General features: G+C 51.8%; 1 protein-coding gene across 2 annotated transcripts in view; it reads right to left on the bottom strand.

Annotated features, from left to right (window-relative positions):
* Positions 1-16475, bottom strand: part of SH3BP4 (SH3 domain binding protein 4) — a 95745-nt gene extending 79270 nt beyond the window's left edge. The window contains exon 1 of one of the 2 annotated variants that reach the window (XM_070618648.1): positions 16273-16475. The gene's annotated coding sequence lies outside the window, so the exon portion shown is untranslated. The remainder of the gene's footprint in view (positions 1-16272) is intronic. The other variant, XM_070618649.1, reaches the window with a different exon arrangement.
* Positions 16476-16918: the final 443 nt, after the last annotated feature.

Raw genomic sequence — 16918 nt, 5'->3', positions numbered from 1 at the left:
ATGCATAGCTAACTCCTGAATTTCGATTTGGGCCTGGGACCCCACGAGACAAGTCTAAAGCAGTTTGAAAAAGAGAAAACCAAAAAGCATAAAACTCTCACCAACTGCTTTACGAGGCAAAAAGTGATCCTGATCCCCAAAGCAAATAAACGGAAAAGGAAACTATGCCTAAACCCCCCTGGGAGTAGAGATGCGGAAGCCTGAGTGATGCAGGTCGCAGAAGAACCCCTCACAACCCAGTGGAGTCAGCCTGAGAGGTCAAGGCCAGCTCACCCGAGGAAAGCTCAGAGCCCGGAGACAGCCCACCCCAGAGGGGGAAGAGCGAGCCACTTTTCACTCTCTATGTGTCTGTAATATTTGGAATTCTTACAAAAGCACTTATTCTTACAAAAGATTTGAAGTACACCTCAAGTGTAGAAAAACCATCATCACAGGAATGACACCAGTGAAGACATGTATTCCAATGGGGTTACTCCAAGCTGGGGATTTTCAGTCTCGGCTGAGCAGTCACTCAGGATGCTTTTAAAATTAGGGGTGCCGGGGCCCTGGCCCCAGGCCAACTGACTCTCTCGGGGAGGGACCTGTTTGTAACCCTGGCCGACGATTCTGACGCAGAGAGAACGAGGAGATGCCCTGCAGAGGTTCAGAGATATGCCAAGACTTCTTCGAGTTCAGGAGCAAAGCAAGGATGCTGCCCCCGCCAGTGCTGGGTACCAATACTTGCAACTGTTTTGAATTCTGACCAAGATAGCTGGAACTAAAAATAAAGATGATAGCGGTTAGCAGGGGGTGTGTGTGTGTGCGTGTGTGTGCACTCGTGTGCGTGTGTAACACTGAGACTTAAGGCCTGAGGAGGAAGGTTCCACCAGGTAGGAGGTGGCAGGAGGAAGGCCCAGGATGCAAATGGGCATCTCACAGGGGGACCATCACAGCATCTTAGGGATGTCCTGGAGGATGCAGGGAGGGGCAGGCTGGAGACAAAACGCTCAAAGGCCAGCCTGCCAGACCTCACGAGCCATGCTGAAAACTCTGGACTTATCCTGTGGAACCAGGAAGGCCTCAGATGTCTGCAGCCAGGAAACAACACGATCAGGAAGAAACACGACCAGATCGTGTTTTCAGCTTTCGGAAAAAGGCAAAGGCCACAAGTGAACCGTGGCCAGCCCACCAAAGGCCCCAGCACCTGTCTGCTGAAACAATCAATGAACGAATGAGCGGGAAGAATAAGGGCAGTAGGGGGGGCCGGGGTCACAGAGCCACACCACTCACAGTGAAGTCGGCACATATGGGGCAACCCGTGACTGTGGGTCCCACGGAAACCTACGAGCAGAGGTGCTAACGCACACATACAGAGAAGGGGACTCTGAGCACTGGGTGGGGGATGGGCCCTAGAGGCTCATCGTACCCCAGGGTCGCCCCAGATCGAGGCATTAAACATACAAAATCAAAACCACATCATAATGCAAAAAACCCCACTAATTAGATATCCTACGCAACAAAGAATGTGTAATAGGATTGGCAGACTCAACTCAGCAATTAAAACTTCTCAGTGGAGACTGCGCCCGTGGATACTGGGGAGGAGGTGGAGGCAGTCACCCCTGCTGGGCCCACCCTGCCCGGGGAGCACGAACACCATGCTCAACACGGGTCACTCATTGAGTAACTGCAGCCAAAATGTCCTCCTTTTAACGTAAAGGTGCCAGCTAAACAGGCCAGAGCCGCGGTACTTGGTCCCATTTCCGTGTCATACAGGACGAGAGAGCTCACCAAGAGGCCTGAGAGCTAACTCTTCAAATAGAGGGCAGCCCTAAGTGCAATCGGATGCGTTACGACACCAAGTATGAAAAATCTAGAAAACGGGGCTGTAACCCAGCACAAAGAACCACTTACACACTACCTGAAATAAATCTGAACAAAATGACCCAGAAAGGGTGACAATAAAGGAGCATCAGAAAAAGAAAAACTCAGGGCTAGAAACATTGAATATGCACAAAAGAGGATCTTTAGATAGATTTTTTTAGATTTAAATTGCAAAGCAAGAAAAAGACCTCATGAGAGGCCGGCCTGGTGGGGCATCGGTTAAGTGTGCATGTTCCGCTTCGGTGGCCCGGGGTTCACTGGTTCAGATCCCGGGTGCAGACACAGCACCGCTTGGCAAGCCATGCTATGGTAGGCGTCCCACATATCAAGTAGAGGAAGATGGGCACAGATGTTAGCTCAGGGCCAGTTTTCCTCAGCAAAAAAAAAAAAAAGAAAGAAAGACAGAGAAGGATTGGCAGCAGTTAGCTCAGGGCTAATCTTCCTCAAAAAAAAAAAACCCAAAAGACCCCGTGATTGTGCTGAAAGAACTAAGACACACAAAAACCGTTTTCAGGTCTCCTGGTGGACTACAGCCTAGAGGGCCCCACCCACCATGCATTGCACCAGCGGCAGGCAGACACGTCCTGGAGGACCAGGTGGCTCTGTGCACGGCCACCCTCATCTGATGGAAGGAAGGCCTTTGGGGCTTTGGCACAGGCGGCAGGTGCCTGGGATGGGGAGCTTCCCACACTGCACTAACTCTTAGTTGAACATGCAATAGCTAACGAGAAAAGCACCACAAAACAGACATATTTGAGGGCAGGCTTCTTGGGTTTTATCTCTAGGACATCTGCCACTCAGGGCCGTGAGGATCCATGATTCTAGATAATCCCAACCAAGTGTCCTGTATGGTGCTTGATGTGGTGAAATCTTGACAAATGACAGTTTTGAGGGAGATGACGGGAGGACATGGCCACAGTGCCACACATCACACCAAGAGGGCTCATGTGTGCCTGCCAAGTGTGAGGGTACAGTGGGGCCAGAAGACGGAGAACCCTCTCCTGCCCAGCTCCCCAACTCCCAGCACTAGGGTCTGTCTCCTGTCCTCAAGCCGCAGCTCATGCTGGTGGACTAGAATCGTCCCCACAGACTATGCACCTGGCTATCACCTGCCCATCCTCATCTCTCACCTTCCCTGCCTCCCCGCAGCACCACCCTACACTGCTCCCCGGTCTGGTCCCAGTAAGTACCTTGTCTGCCCCGGGATTCCCCTACACGGGGGGAGACCTGTAGTGGTTGGCGCTCAAATCCTGGCTTCTGTACTCACAGCTCAGACAAGTCCCTTGTCCCTCTGGTGCCTTCATTTCCCCGTCTGTTAAACAGAGATGGTGAGAGCCCCTCTCCTCACGTGAGCTATAAGGATGAAGCGTTTATAGGTGCAGTGCGGAGACACTGGATGGCACATAGCAAATACTACCGACGAGCGAAGTCTTACCATCCTTAGGAGCATAACAGCCCTGTGCTGTGCAGGACGCCCAGTAAGATTGGAAGGAAAGAGGAAGCACGAAACCACCATTTGTTAGCAAAGCAGCATTACATATTTTTTAACGCTTCCATTATCAGGTGTAACATTAGCTCAATGAGACCGTGTTTTTATCCTTTCTCTGCCAGACAGGCAATGTTCCCATTAGTTAGATACCAGGACTAATCGTCATCAATGAAAATGACTTTATTTCTGAAGTTTCTGGGTCACTTTATAATTCAAAAGAAGATAAGGGAGTCGAAGGGACGGACACTCCCAAATGCAGGATGCGAAATAAATAGCATAAAACTAAAAACACTATGCTGGTGTGGAGAACACGCTTCACAGGGCAGGGAAGTGGATGGTGCGTAGCAGGTGGTCAAAACTGAGTTATCTGACTGCAGGACAGACTGGAGAAATGCTCATGGACGGATGCCCTTCCGTGAAACGCCTGGTTCTGTGTCATTTTCAATCTTCGTCCTTTCACTCCAACAGTCTACGTATCCACAATGACACTGGTGCACGTGGAAGCCTGGTACTCAAGTTTTTGGGTCAATAACCCCCTCGGTTAATATGCAGTTATAAGCACCACGACAAACAGTTTACTCCCTGGTATTTACGGATACCCACTGTGTCCACAGACATGCTAATTATCCTCTTGGCTTCAAATTCATCATCGGCAAGAGGGGAGCAATGCCACTTACCCACTGGGTTTTCCTGAGGGTCAAGTGAAAGGACCCAGCACAGCGACCGCCTGCAGATGCTTTACAAATATTAGCTACCACTTTTCTTTCTCGTCTTTTCTCCCAAATCATTAGGTTTGTAGTTTCCTATGTTTTGTTAAAGACAATGGAAGGGGCTGGATGGGTAGATGACCATCCCAAACCTTGCCCACCAGTTTTCACATGAAGACAACTATTATTTCTGCACACCCTCTTCCAGCCTGGCGTGCAAGCTCCACAGACCTGACAATTTGCAATTCCCAGCCGTAAACTCTGAATTCAAAGGACAACCACACACAACCTGACATATTCAAAGTCACACATGCTCAAGTTTTTCCCATAATGCCTAATTTACAATCATCTGCTAAGCCATAAATCGGCCTTTCGTCCTCACTCACCTGTTACAGCCGTGCAACACTCGATTCCCACAGGAATCGCTGCTCGTCTCTTCTTTTTCCTGCTCATCAAAAGAACCCCGCTTCTTCCCAGAATAACAATCAGACTCCCAACTTAGCAAGCAGCCAATTTCTTGACAATTTCACTGATGACAAAAAAAGCAGTGTTTATGACAACTTTTTCCAGCTTTCAGCTACATCCTTTTAACCTTGGAAAACTAATGGTTTTACTGCGATCGTGCTGAGGACAGCTGGCTGTGTGGCCGCAGCAGAAGGCTGTAGTGAAGTTGCCCCAAGAGCAGAAGCGGGATTAGCCGGGTTAACGTGGGTTAGACACAAGCCCGCCGGATGGCCACAAAGCCGCACCTTCCTAGGGGCTCCCATGGAGCGGGGAAGGGGGCTCTCAGAGGGGAAGGGCTGCCCAGCCTGGAGTTTCGGAGCCTGACAAGGAAAGCCAGGACTCATCCTGCCTGCTGCCCCGCGAGCGGTGGCCTCGAGGGGAGAGCCACATTCAGAGATGGCAAGCGACTCAAGTGGCCAAGCGAGGCTCTCCATCCATCTCACGCCCACACTTTGACTGAAAAACCTCCGCTTCTGCATCAGTCCCTTTTTCTTTCTGGAATACAAAGATGCTGTGACTCTCAATCATGTGACAGCCAGCTTAGTTTCCAAAAGAGGTAACTCTTACAAGTGTAGGGAGTGTTCATCGAATCGGATGACTTTACAAGACCCTCATAAAAGGCCGGGAGAGAGAAGTACCATGTGTGGTCAGAGCAGGAGCCCCGGGAAGGGGGGCTACCCAACGCGGCTTCATGGAGTGTCAGGGCAGTGAGGACGGGGTCCAGGATGAGGTGTGGCCTGCCAGGTCACCCCTTGCCCCGGCCCCTTTCAAGTCATGCTCATACACTTAATCAACTCTTCCCAGGCCCCTGAGATAGAAGTTCAAAGCAGACTGAAGCCCAGGAGGACCTGTCTGGTCCAGCCACTGGCTTCGCGCATGGCCCCTGCCACGTGCTCCCAGAAAGCTGTCACCTCTTTTAGTTCCTGGCACTAACCCAACCACCCACTGCCCCCTAAACCACCTGTGGGGTCCACCCCATTCCTTTCAGTGCCCCCAATGAGTGGGGCTTCTTTGGGGAGCCTGTCTGACCCCCCCAGTACATCTCGTGAACTCTGACCCCTTCTCTTTGTGCACAGGAGTCCCTATATCGAGTCCGTCTTGGGTGGTCTCTCCAGCCCCCTTCCTGGCACACTGCTGTGCATCATGTGAGGGAATGAATGAGTTCGAGTCAAGCTAGAGCTAACAAGGAGAGGTAGAGGGCCAGGACAACATCCCAGAGAGTTACGAAAGGGCTCAGCTCTCAGGCCCGATCGAGGGGCTCCCCGGCCCCCGAAGTCTGTGAGGTGTCCCTGGCACCCAGGACTAATAACCAGAGCGAACGAGCAGTCCTCCTGCCTTCCCAGAAGCCCCCGAAGTGCTGCCTCATGTCACAATAGGTGGACGATGACTCACGGACCAGCAAAACCAAGCTCAGGAGACAGGCCAAAAAATTATTCCACCCATAATTTAGTTTTCCTCTCTTGCCAGAATGAAGAAGTCCTGTGACACCAGACCGCAGTTAGAAATCAAAATTACGGCCTTACCACCAGTGGAAGGTATTAAGCACTTTCGCCTCTTAATGAACCCAGAGGTCCCAAAAATCAAGTCTGTGCCACTACCGTGTGCCAGATCCAACTGCAGTCCATCTTGTCACGGCTGATCAAGGGACACAGGCCCGCGAATCACTCTTGCCACCCACGACACGACCCTGGGGAGGCTGCAGCTGGGGAGCATGCAATGACAGTTCTTGAAGCTGAATGCGTGGAAACAGCTCATCCCCTTCCAGGAGGGAGTCAGCCCTGAAGACTCTCAACAGAATTATCTCCCGGGTTCTAACACACATGGTTCCCCCCAAATGTTCATGCTTCTGAAACTGGCATGTATGCGTGCCTCCTAAAATCAAGGTGTGCCCTTCCAACCCCCCACCCCAAAGCTCACCAGGCAGAGTGCCTTAGGGTTCGGACAATAAGAAATCAATCCCCCCAAAAAGGGGTGTCGGTGAGTTTAAGGAAGGCTCAAAGTTCACCAAGTCTTACACGAGAGATGGAGAAACTCTGGCGAATGTCACTCCCTTCGGAGGTGATTTTCCAAGGATCAATGACACATTCATCCACCAATTAATATAATTAGAAGTTCTTTATAGATTTTAAGCACAACAAAAGAAATCATTCGATGGAGAAATTTACATGGTTTGAAAGATGTGGGTATGAAGATGTTCACTGTAGTGCTGTTTATAATTTCAAAGAAGCCGGAAACTCCACGAAGGACTTGTGAAATGAACAGGGGGTAACCCTTGCACAAATCAGACAGTGAAACTGAGGATGCAAATCTGCACTTACATCTGAAAATATGTCAACGATTTTAGATAAAAAGCAGGTCTTTAAAAGCATCGTATTCATTCAACAAACACTAATTGAAGAATTACCATGTGGCAGGTGCACAGTGAACAAGTCACCACTCCAGCATCCTCCAGCACCAACGTCTGAAAATATCTGAAAGACTCACAAAAACGTCCAGGCTGGTCATCGTAGGTGGCAGAGTTCCACTGATGTGAACTTTGTTCCCCTTTTGCATTTTCTGAAGTTTCTAAAACAAACATGTAATTACTTGACTAATTAAAGAATAAGTGGAAAGGGATTTTTAAAGAAAAGAAAAGAAAAATATTGGGGCCAGTGCGGTGGCATAGCAGTTAAGTTCACACGTTCCGCTTTGGCAGGCCGGGGTTCACCAGTTTGGATCCTGGGCGTGGACCTACACACCACTGTTAAGCCACGCTGTGGCAGGTGTCCCACATATAAAGTAGAGGAAGATAGGCATGAATGTTAGCTCAGGGCCAGTCTTCCTCAACAAAAAGGAGGAAGATTGGCAGCAGATATTAGCTCAAGGCTAATCTTCCTCAAAAAAAAAAAAAGAAAAGAAAAGGAAAAAAACTATCACAACAAACTCGTCCCCAAACAATTCATTTATCTAGAAAGTCCATATATGGAACACAAGATGCTTCTCACCTCCCTCCTCCACCCCCAGGGGAACTCAGGCTTCTCCTTGCAAGCGGAGGCACCAAGACTCCAGCACCTGGCTGCTGGTCCCCCCAGGGGTCCAGCCAGAGCCACGCTGGATCTCCAGGTCTGGGACTGGGGCAAAACTCATTGACTTCATCCCACACACATCTCCTGCTCCCAGGAATTTGAGGAAAGGGGGAACGACTTGGGGTCCTAATCCTTATTTAGACACTTACAACACATCAAGCCGTTAGTCCACACCCGGAACACTTGTTTTAAAGTCAAACTGACCTTTTTTTAAAGGTCAAACTGAACACCTAAAAATATCAAACCCCTGCGCTCCTCTTTAATTCAGATGAAGAAACATCACCAAAGGCCCTCTATTTACTCAATATTTAAGAATAATCTACAGAGCAAATAAGACTCAAAAGAGGCCACCTGCATGAAGAACTTTCTGGAATAGATAAGCAGTTCGGTCCAAGCCTTGGGGGGGTGGGGGGGAGGGGTGTGTGCAGTGAAAATCAACACCTCCCAGCTCCAGCCGGGGAGGGGGTCCTACCATCACCACCTTGGAGCTAAGGAAGCAGAGCCTCAGAGAAGCCCAGAAACCTGCCCAAGGTCAAAACTAGAAGTAAACAGAAGCCAAAGATTCAAACACAGAGAGGTGTGTGGGCTTGAGAAGCCCGCAATGTGCCCCGAAATAAAGCAGGTCCCAAGGAAGAGCGCCCCTGGAGACACCATTAAAAAAAGGGACTTCTTGCATTCAGCCTGTGAAAACTTAATTTCAGCCGTCTCTGCTCCCCGACAACGGCCTGGGTACAAAAACCAATGTTAGAAGAACATGATGGATGGTTAGTCACTTAATTCTTAATAAAGATTTTCCTTGAATCACATATGATGACTTTCACTTCTACAAATCATGCTGATTCATATTTGATTGACGGCAGAGAGCGAGCCGTTGACAGACAACTCCAACACAGTGACCGACACAGAGGAAAAGCCCAATAAATATGTGAAACCACAGAAAAATCCCTATGTTAAAAGGTGATATGAGTATTTCGTGTGTGTGTATGTGTGTGTCCCCAAATAGTAGCCATAGTTCTGAGAGATTAGCATCTGAATGTCAAATTACTTGATACCTGGATTCCTCAGGCTCTAAAAATACTTGAAAATAAAATATTAATGAAGAGACTGACAAACCGCGGGTTGCCGCTCGGAGCAAATGAACTCCTGGCAGCCCATTTGTCAGCTTTGTCAACCGCAGCCTTGATCCTGGAGCCTAGAAGGTTCTTCATTAAACAGATGCCCGGATCTGTCTCTGTGAACATCCACTTTCCCCTAACTCCACAGTCTGGAAATCACAGGCGGTTCTAACAAAATATAATAACCAAAAAACGTGCCATTCCAGGGAATTCATTTTTGATGGCCAGCCAGCAACCAGTCTCCTGTGACATCATCGGGAGTCGGCACCCCCTGGCGTGGACCTGAAATGGGACCACAATTCACAATCTGGGTTTCCTGGTCCAGCACTATAGTGAAATAGCGAATGGACGCCAACCAGTGCAAACCAGAAGAGAGCTTTCCTCCTGTTATCATCCTAAATGATTTCTGAAACCACAAGAGGGGCGGAAGGAAATATAACTTCTGCAAGGAGACATTTGAGGCAGGGATAAGGAGGAAGAAAAGCGAGACCAGCCCACAGCCGATGACTGTGTTTTTCCTAGCCCACTAGCCTCAACACCATCCACTGAGCCACTCTGATCATCGGCTCTGGGTCCAGCACTTTACATGAATTTTTTATATGCATTACATCAGCTCCAATTATTATTTCCAGTTACATTTAAACACAGTATCTTTCCTATCGATTTACTCGCGGCACACATGCAAATACTTGATGCCATTTGTCAAAGCTACGATTCTAAGGGTAATTTAAAAACGTTTAAATGTCCAAGCATTTTTAGGATATCCCACTTACTGCTTTGTATCCGAAACCTATTAAAAATTCAAATCCTTTCAAAATAGGCCAGAGTGTGAGATGGGTAAACAAGGCAGAGTCAGCCTCGTGGAAGGACAAATTAAACAGCAGAGAAGTCCAGGTCTGCCACTTGACAGCATTTCTAAGTAAGCTGATTATTATTCAGGGGCCAGATTTCTTAAAGCCAGAAATTACTTCTTTACTTATTACCATTACGTATTATGCATATATTGTCAGGTTTAGACTCTTAAGATGTCTAAGAAGACAACACTAGCACTGTCACTATGTGGTTACACGGTAAATCGCCACCCCAAGTTTTCACCTGGGCCAGCCCCTCTCTGACCTGCCCCTTCCTTCATTCACGGGACATGCTGTCCGTGTACCGAGGATGCAGAGAGAAAGAACACGCAACCCCGTGCCCGGCAGCATCCTGCCTAGGCGGACACAGACTGGTAAGGAAGCAGTGGTCAGCTCCTGACCTTGGGGAATCAGGGAAGGCTTCTGAGAGAAGGGAGCCTTAGGGAACTGGGTCTTATGGACAAATGAGGTCCCCAGGCATCCCCCCCACAACGGCTGGTGAAAGCAAGTTGCAGACGTCCAACCATTTGGGGAAGTCTTTTAACCAGCTGCTCCCGATGACAGCCCTTCACACCCACCTCTTTCCCTCCCGGGGCCTGGGGCCACTCACCCACTCACTGGAGCCTCCATCACTGGTCCCTCCATGTCAGCCCCCAGCCCGGCCTCCCCGGCCCCCAGCATTCCAGCCCCTCCGACCCAACCCTGGGTCCCTGCGGTCTTGACACCCTCCAGTGACAGCCCTATTTCTTTTATCACTAACATTCTTCTTTCTCAGTGGCTTACGCTCCATGTTCTCTGTTTTCTAGAAGCGTCCCCACTACGGCAATCACGCTGTTCTAACAAGTCTTCCAGTTGCCACTTCTTTGATCATTTGTAACCCAGAACTGTCCTGTTTGCGTCGGGCTCCCAACCCCCTTCCTCCACATCCCCTCCTCCTGGTCCTTGGCTTCAGAGACACACACAGGACAAGTTCCCGCAGCTCCAGCTGCTTCTTCACGCCTCCCCCTTGGCCGTCCTGCTGCCTCTCCGTGGGCTGGCCCACGAGTGTGCTCCCAGGCCCCACGGTTCACACCCAGGTCTCCGGTGAGCTCTGCCGTGCTCACGGGTTCCACTCTACGGAAATGCGCCCAAGTCTGCATTCCCTCAAATGGTCCTGCCCGGACCAGGAGGGCAGCCCCTACGTGCACAAGGCCCAAGTGACGCCTCCTGAAATCCTGCACCCTAGAGCCCCGGCTGGCCTCTTCCCAGCCCCAGACCTGCTAACAAGACTGGCTCAGAAGGTCAATGACACTCATTTCCCGCATGCTCAGTACCTCCCAAGGTAGCGCTAAGATGTTAAAATAATTTGATTGCTAATTATGATGGAGAAAAAATAATCAGCTTATGTGTGCGACCAAGCTCAGCCTCTCACAGAGCCCTCAGCCATGGAGTTTCTCCTTCCTTCCCTTGGGTGGCCCCTGGGCAGCTCCTCTAGACTCTGGCTCTCTGCTTTAACATCCGAGATCGGCTTGCCAGACCCACCCAAGGAGCCATCTCCTCACCTCATCGGGACCCCTTGGTCCATGAAGACACTTCTCCATTCTAGACCAGCAGACACAACCAAGGCAGAACAAGTATGTCGACCACCACCCATGGAGGGAAGGGGCCACTGGAATAAGACTGACATTGGCAGCTGGGGAGATCTGGGCCTCGTCTTGCCTTTTCCAAGAAGCCGATGCTCCTCATACTCGGAGCCTTCTGCTGAAACACCTTCCCTGGCCCCACAAGGCCAAGTTCCAACTCCTTGACCTCCAGCATAGGGTCTGCCACGCCTAGTCCCAAACCACGTCTCCAGCTTTCTTCTCACACAAATTCCCTACATCAGTAGAGTTTGACCCCGGAAGAATGGGGATAGAATGGGGGTTCTACTGGGAAGTGTTTGAAAACCACTCATGTCTGGGCGCCACCCTCAGAGATTCTGTCTCACCAGGGGAGCGGGCCTGCACGGTTTATTTTTTTTTAATCTCCCAGGTGATTTTAACGTGGAGTCTGAGTTCCGAAGCACTCCGCTCTTGCTGGCCAAATTAGGCTACTCAGTGACATCCCTATGCTCTTTCGGCACAGCTCCTAGGCAGATGAGGTCCAAGCAGAAGCCAGGCAACCATGCCACCCATTACATAAGGGGGCTCGGCCCGTAGGCTCAGTGCCATCAAAAGTGAGCTGGAGCCGCTCTTATGGGCTCACGCTGATTTTAAAACATTTAATACCTTTGCCAGCCCCAACTCTGGGAGCCTGAAACCAGCCATGGCGGGAATCTTGACACCCCAGTAATCGGCAGATGCGACAATCAAGGCTCCTTGTTTTTTCTTCTCAGAGAGCAGGTTTACAGGCACACTACAGGCTCAGGGACCTCCTACGTTGGAGAAGCCAGGAAAAGGAACATTTGTATTCCTTTCAGGCCTGCAGACTTTAGTCCTAAGAACGGGCCAGGGTTTTCCTCATTTACGCAGACTATGGGAAGGGGAAAGAGAGAGAAGGGAGGATGATGGAAAAAGAATGTGAAATCACAAAATCCTTTCAAACAAAGGATTTTTTTCAATTTGTTCAGAAGACTTGGGCTGAGAGGTATGGTAAAGAGAGTTCTCCGGAGACAAGCTTTCATGGAGCAGATAAGAATAATCTCATTAGTATGTCATTTCTTTGATTGTCAAGTGGAAGGTGGAACTCTTATCTTACATTGACTTAACAGCCTTTCCATAATCTTAATCTTATTCCAGTGACCTCATCTGCCCAGAACACCCTCTTTTCATGGCACAAGGACAGACTTCACAGTCAATCCTGTCTGATTTATCTCAACTTCAAAATCACAATCTTCCAAATAAATCAAGCTTTCCCCTGCAGACAAGGCGATGGCACTGGCCCGCGAGAACAGAGGTGCAAACTGGCTGCCTTCCACTTAGGCTGAAAAGATTTCACGGATTTTAAAGATTTCATCACCTTCCGAGTAGCAGCTTTTTTATAATTGTGTAAAGGAGGCAGGGACTCTGCTATTTTCATGCCTGTGTCTTAATGCAACCAAACTGCGTGATTGAGAGCCATTTGTTTCTTTAATTTTAGCACACCAGGAGATGTGATTAAGAGCTCTGGGCTCAGGCAGACCCAGCTTCAAATCCCGGCTCACGCGCCTTATTGGACTATTACGTCGATGAGCCACTTACATTCTCAGTGCTGGTGAGAATTTTAAAGTGTGCACACAGGGCCTGGGACATCACAAGCCCTCAGCAAACGATACCTATTTCTACCCCTTAACACACCCCAAATCTCGATTTAAATCAGGTGAACTCAGTACACCACTCCACTCGCTCAAATCCACATTTGCCTACTGATGGCTCAGGAAGGTATCAGTTCACACGGCAGTGATGCACTATATGGGATTTCGCCCTTCCCCCCTTGAAACACACACACCCTTCCTTTCTAAAACACCTTCTGCATTCCCTTGCCACCTAAAGTTGGATGTTGACATCCTGGTCCCCTAAGCCGCTGTCCTGAGGGCATCAGGTGCTGTTATGAAACACATGGATGCCCTCAGGGCCCGCTGAGAAGCAGTGGAAGATCCTGAATAAGTCGCTGGGTGTTTGGGGGCTGGCTGAATTATTTTTCTGTCACTCCTCCGCAGGGTGATGGCAGAACGTGAGGCTTCTATTGTGCCAACAGCTGGGGAGCCAGGAGACCCAGCTCCGGAAACAGAGTGTACACTCTGGATGGCCCCGGACTCCCCTCCCGGCCAGGGCACTCTCTGTGAAGTCTATTTAGCTGCTCGGTGACCTTTCCCTGGTTGTCAGGCGGCGACCTCGGGACAAAGAACTCCTACTGCCCATCTCCAGAGCCTTAGGAAATAAAATATCCCGGGGGCCTGACTCCAATTCTCAGAAGAAAAATTGCAACACGACCCCATTCAGGTGCCGAATTGGAAAACCACCAAGCTAAGGGAAACCCACATGGCTGGCCCGAGGCCCACTTGCTAAATAGCAGCTTCCACTCAGTCAAAACAAGGCTGGTACCTCCAACAGGGAGCCATGGAGGTTTGCCCGGGGCCAGGGATGAGGTCAGGAAGGGCTGTACTTGGTGGCTCTTAACCTTGTTTGGGTCAAGGGCTCGCCTAAGAAGCTGATGGAACCCAGGCTGCCTTAACTGGCCCGAATCGAGGCTTTAAATGCAGGAGCCACCTCCCAGGACCCAAAGGCATAAACCCCATTCACCATTAGCATATCTTATTATCAGACTGGAAACCCACATTAGAATAAGAAAAAAGTCTGTTCCAGCAGCCTGAAGGAAAACAATTCCAGGCAGACCAGTAACCAGAAATCAAGTTAGCAAGTAGCAAAGGAGAAAACTCAGGAAGACGCCCCCTTGTTCCCTACACTGAGAAAATGAAGAGCATATTAACAGACAATTAGCTCGGTTAAAGTCACTCATCAGCAACTTGTCCAGCCCACTTTCTGGATCCTTCCGGAAACCCCCCTGTGTCTGGGCTGTGATCAGCTCCCAGACCTCGGGCAGATCAAAGCGCTGGTGGGAGCAAGAATAAAAAAAATGAAACTATCAAATGACAAACTGGAGCCCAAGAGACCTGCTACAGAAAGAGGATCTCTCATCACGGTTTCTTTGCGAGGGGAACAAAAGGCAATCCTGGGCGACACCTCTCCCCATTCCTGCTTTTCCTACCTGAAATTAACAAACGGTAGGCGACCCGACTAATTGTTTTAAACCACCACGGAAGTAGTGTCTGAGTCTTGGGACAACAGGAAAAAAATTAAAGCTCACAGAAGCTCCTTGGGCACCGCAGATCCACTGTTCATTTAGTAAACAAGTGAGCCATACAAAGATTCCTAGGAAGCCAGGTTTGTTCACTTTCTGAGGCCCGCTCCCAGAACTAAGTTCTCTGCGGGATCAGCGTGGCCTTGGCATTCCACAGACGGGCAAGCATCACGCCTGTGCAACTTGGGGCCCATCTTAAACATCAATGCCCCCTTACGCTCTCCACCCCCCGCCTCCATGTGGACAGCAGAGTGCGGAGGGGGAACTGGGAGCGCTGTCTCCTTCCAAGCCCCGCGTTTTCTGAGGGATTTACACTGTCCTGCGCAGGAACCAGGAACGTTCTCCAGGCTCCATCAGACATTCCTGGAGGCTGTTTCCCAGATCAGGACGGCCAGGTGGGAAACAGAACTGTTTTATCTGATGACCACAGCAAGGGAGAACAGGAGACCGCTCCCTAGCCCCTTTAAAGTACAGTCGCCGTCCATCAGAGGATGTCAAATGCTTTGCCAACCACCCATTAGTTTTTATGGTGACCTGAGAAGCAGATTGAGAATCATTACCTTCATTTTTACAAGGCAAGGAACCAAAACCACAAGGGAGACTCGAGAGGCACCAGGCCAATCCAGTCTCAGCCTGTGTTCTACGCTGACCAACCTCTTCTATCTCCATCTCTGGCCTACAGAGGCACGGAGAACACCACGACTGGAAAGGGGATTCAGGCCAGCTGAGAAGGGAGCCAGGCCAGTAAACCCAAACTTTGGTGTTCAGAGACAACCGCATTTAGAAGGAGGAAGAGTTGCCTAAAGGAATTGCTTTGATTCAGGCAGGAGAGGTTCCAGCTGTAACAATGATTAGATCTGCAAGCTGTGTGACCTCAAGAATGTAAATATCAAAGGCCGGTAGGAATTGTGGGATCACGAATCATTTCTGTTTTACTGTTTCTATTTCTCTTTATTTCCACGTTTCTATCCGGAGCGTTTTATGATCAGAACAAAAGTTATGCGAACTTATTTCTACTGATACAGCACATAGTACTATTCTGCTGCACCAACTTGGAAAGAATAAGCACGAATAAAACCTTTTTTAAATCTCACTGATCTGTGAGGCTCCATCACCCTTCCCGCACGTAGAACCCGGCCGCTCTCCCGCTGCCCAATACGCCGGAGAAGGGCCAGCGCGGGCCGCTGCTGCACGGCCAGCCCCGGGCTGGGAGCCGCCCGGACTCCAAGGCTGGGATCCTAATAGACCACCAATCCGCGCCGAGGAGCGGGCTTCCCGGGGAACATCACTTAGGGAACAACGTGCCTCTCTCCCAGCCGTCCTCAACCGCGGGCCGCCGGGGCTGTCACTTCCCGGCTGCTCGGTCACCGGACGGCCAAGCCAGAAAACGGGGTTTTTTTCATTTCCACCCCAGAACGAGACATCTCCGAAGTTGAAATATGCATTGTCACCAACAAGTTTAATCCAGGACCGCGAGCCCTTCCCTTCTCCCCAGAGTCGCGCGAGGGGGCGCTCCGGCCCCTCCAGACCTCGGAGCGCCCCAGGACCCCGCGAGCCGAGCGGGAAGGGCCAGGGCCGGGGAACCGGGATCTGCCGGGCGCACGCGGGGGCTCCCAGGGCGGCTCGGCGCAGGAATCCCGGCCCGCCCGCCTGCGCCGGGGTGATTGGGGCGCCCAGGGGAGCGGCGAGGGGCGCGCGAGGCTTTCCGAAGCCGCTCGGCGCCAGCCGCGCCCGAGCCCCCCGGAGCCCCGAACTCAGGCGGCGGGGAACGATCGGCGCCCGCGAGGTGCGCAAAGCCGCGGAGCCTCATCTGGCCCCGGGGGAGCGAGGCCGGGCGCGGGGCTGGAGCGCCCGTGGGGGGCGGCCGGGGTGCCGCCAGCCTACCTGGCTCGCATTGCGTCCCCGGGTTCCTGCGGCTCTCCTCGCGGTCTGGGAGCTCGACCGGCCGGGGCGCGCGCGGCTCCGCAGAAATCACCGCGCGACGGCGGCTAGGGGCCGGGACCGCCGAGAGTGGCCGGAGCGCTCAGCCCCTACCTCCGCGGGCGGAGGGTGGTCCCCCGCCGGGGCGGGGCCGCGGGGACGGGGGCGGGGCGCGCGAGGCGGGGACCAGGGCACGGGCGGAGGGTGGTCCCCGCGCCGGGGCGGAGCCTCGGGGGCGTGGCCGCAGGCGGCGGAGGAGGGGTCTCCGCTCCCGGCTGAGTATCGGGGCGGGGCTACTGGCGGTGGGGGCGGAGCCTGAGTGAGGCCACTCGGGAAGCGGGAAAGGAATACGGGGAGGGGGCGTGGCCGAGCGCGGCTGCCAGGAGGCAGGGGGCGGGGCCGAGCCGTTAGCGCCGGAGGCGAGGGGCGGGGTGTGGCCGCCAGGGGGCGGGGCTAGCGTGGAGGGGCGGGGCCGACCCTGGGCCGCGCGGAGGCCTGTCCAGCCAGCGCGCGCACGCGGGCGGGGGTTGGCGTGGCGTCTCCCCGAGCCCCGGCGGTGATCCCGCCTCGGCGCCTCCTCCTCTTCCTCATCCGGCCGCTGGTGGGCGAA

This window comes from Equus przewalskii, chromosome 5 (assembly GCF_037783145.1).
Source record: "Equus przewalskii isolate Varuska chromosome 5, EquPr2, whole genome shotgun sequence".
Taxonomy (NCBI): domain Eukaryota; kingdom Metazoa; phylum Chordata; class Mammalia; order Perissodactyla; family Equidae; genus Equus; species Equus przewalskii.
Note: the sequence above shows the minus strand (reverse complement) of the source record. Positions and strands in the feature narration are given on the sequence as shown.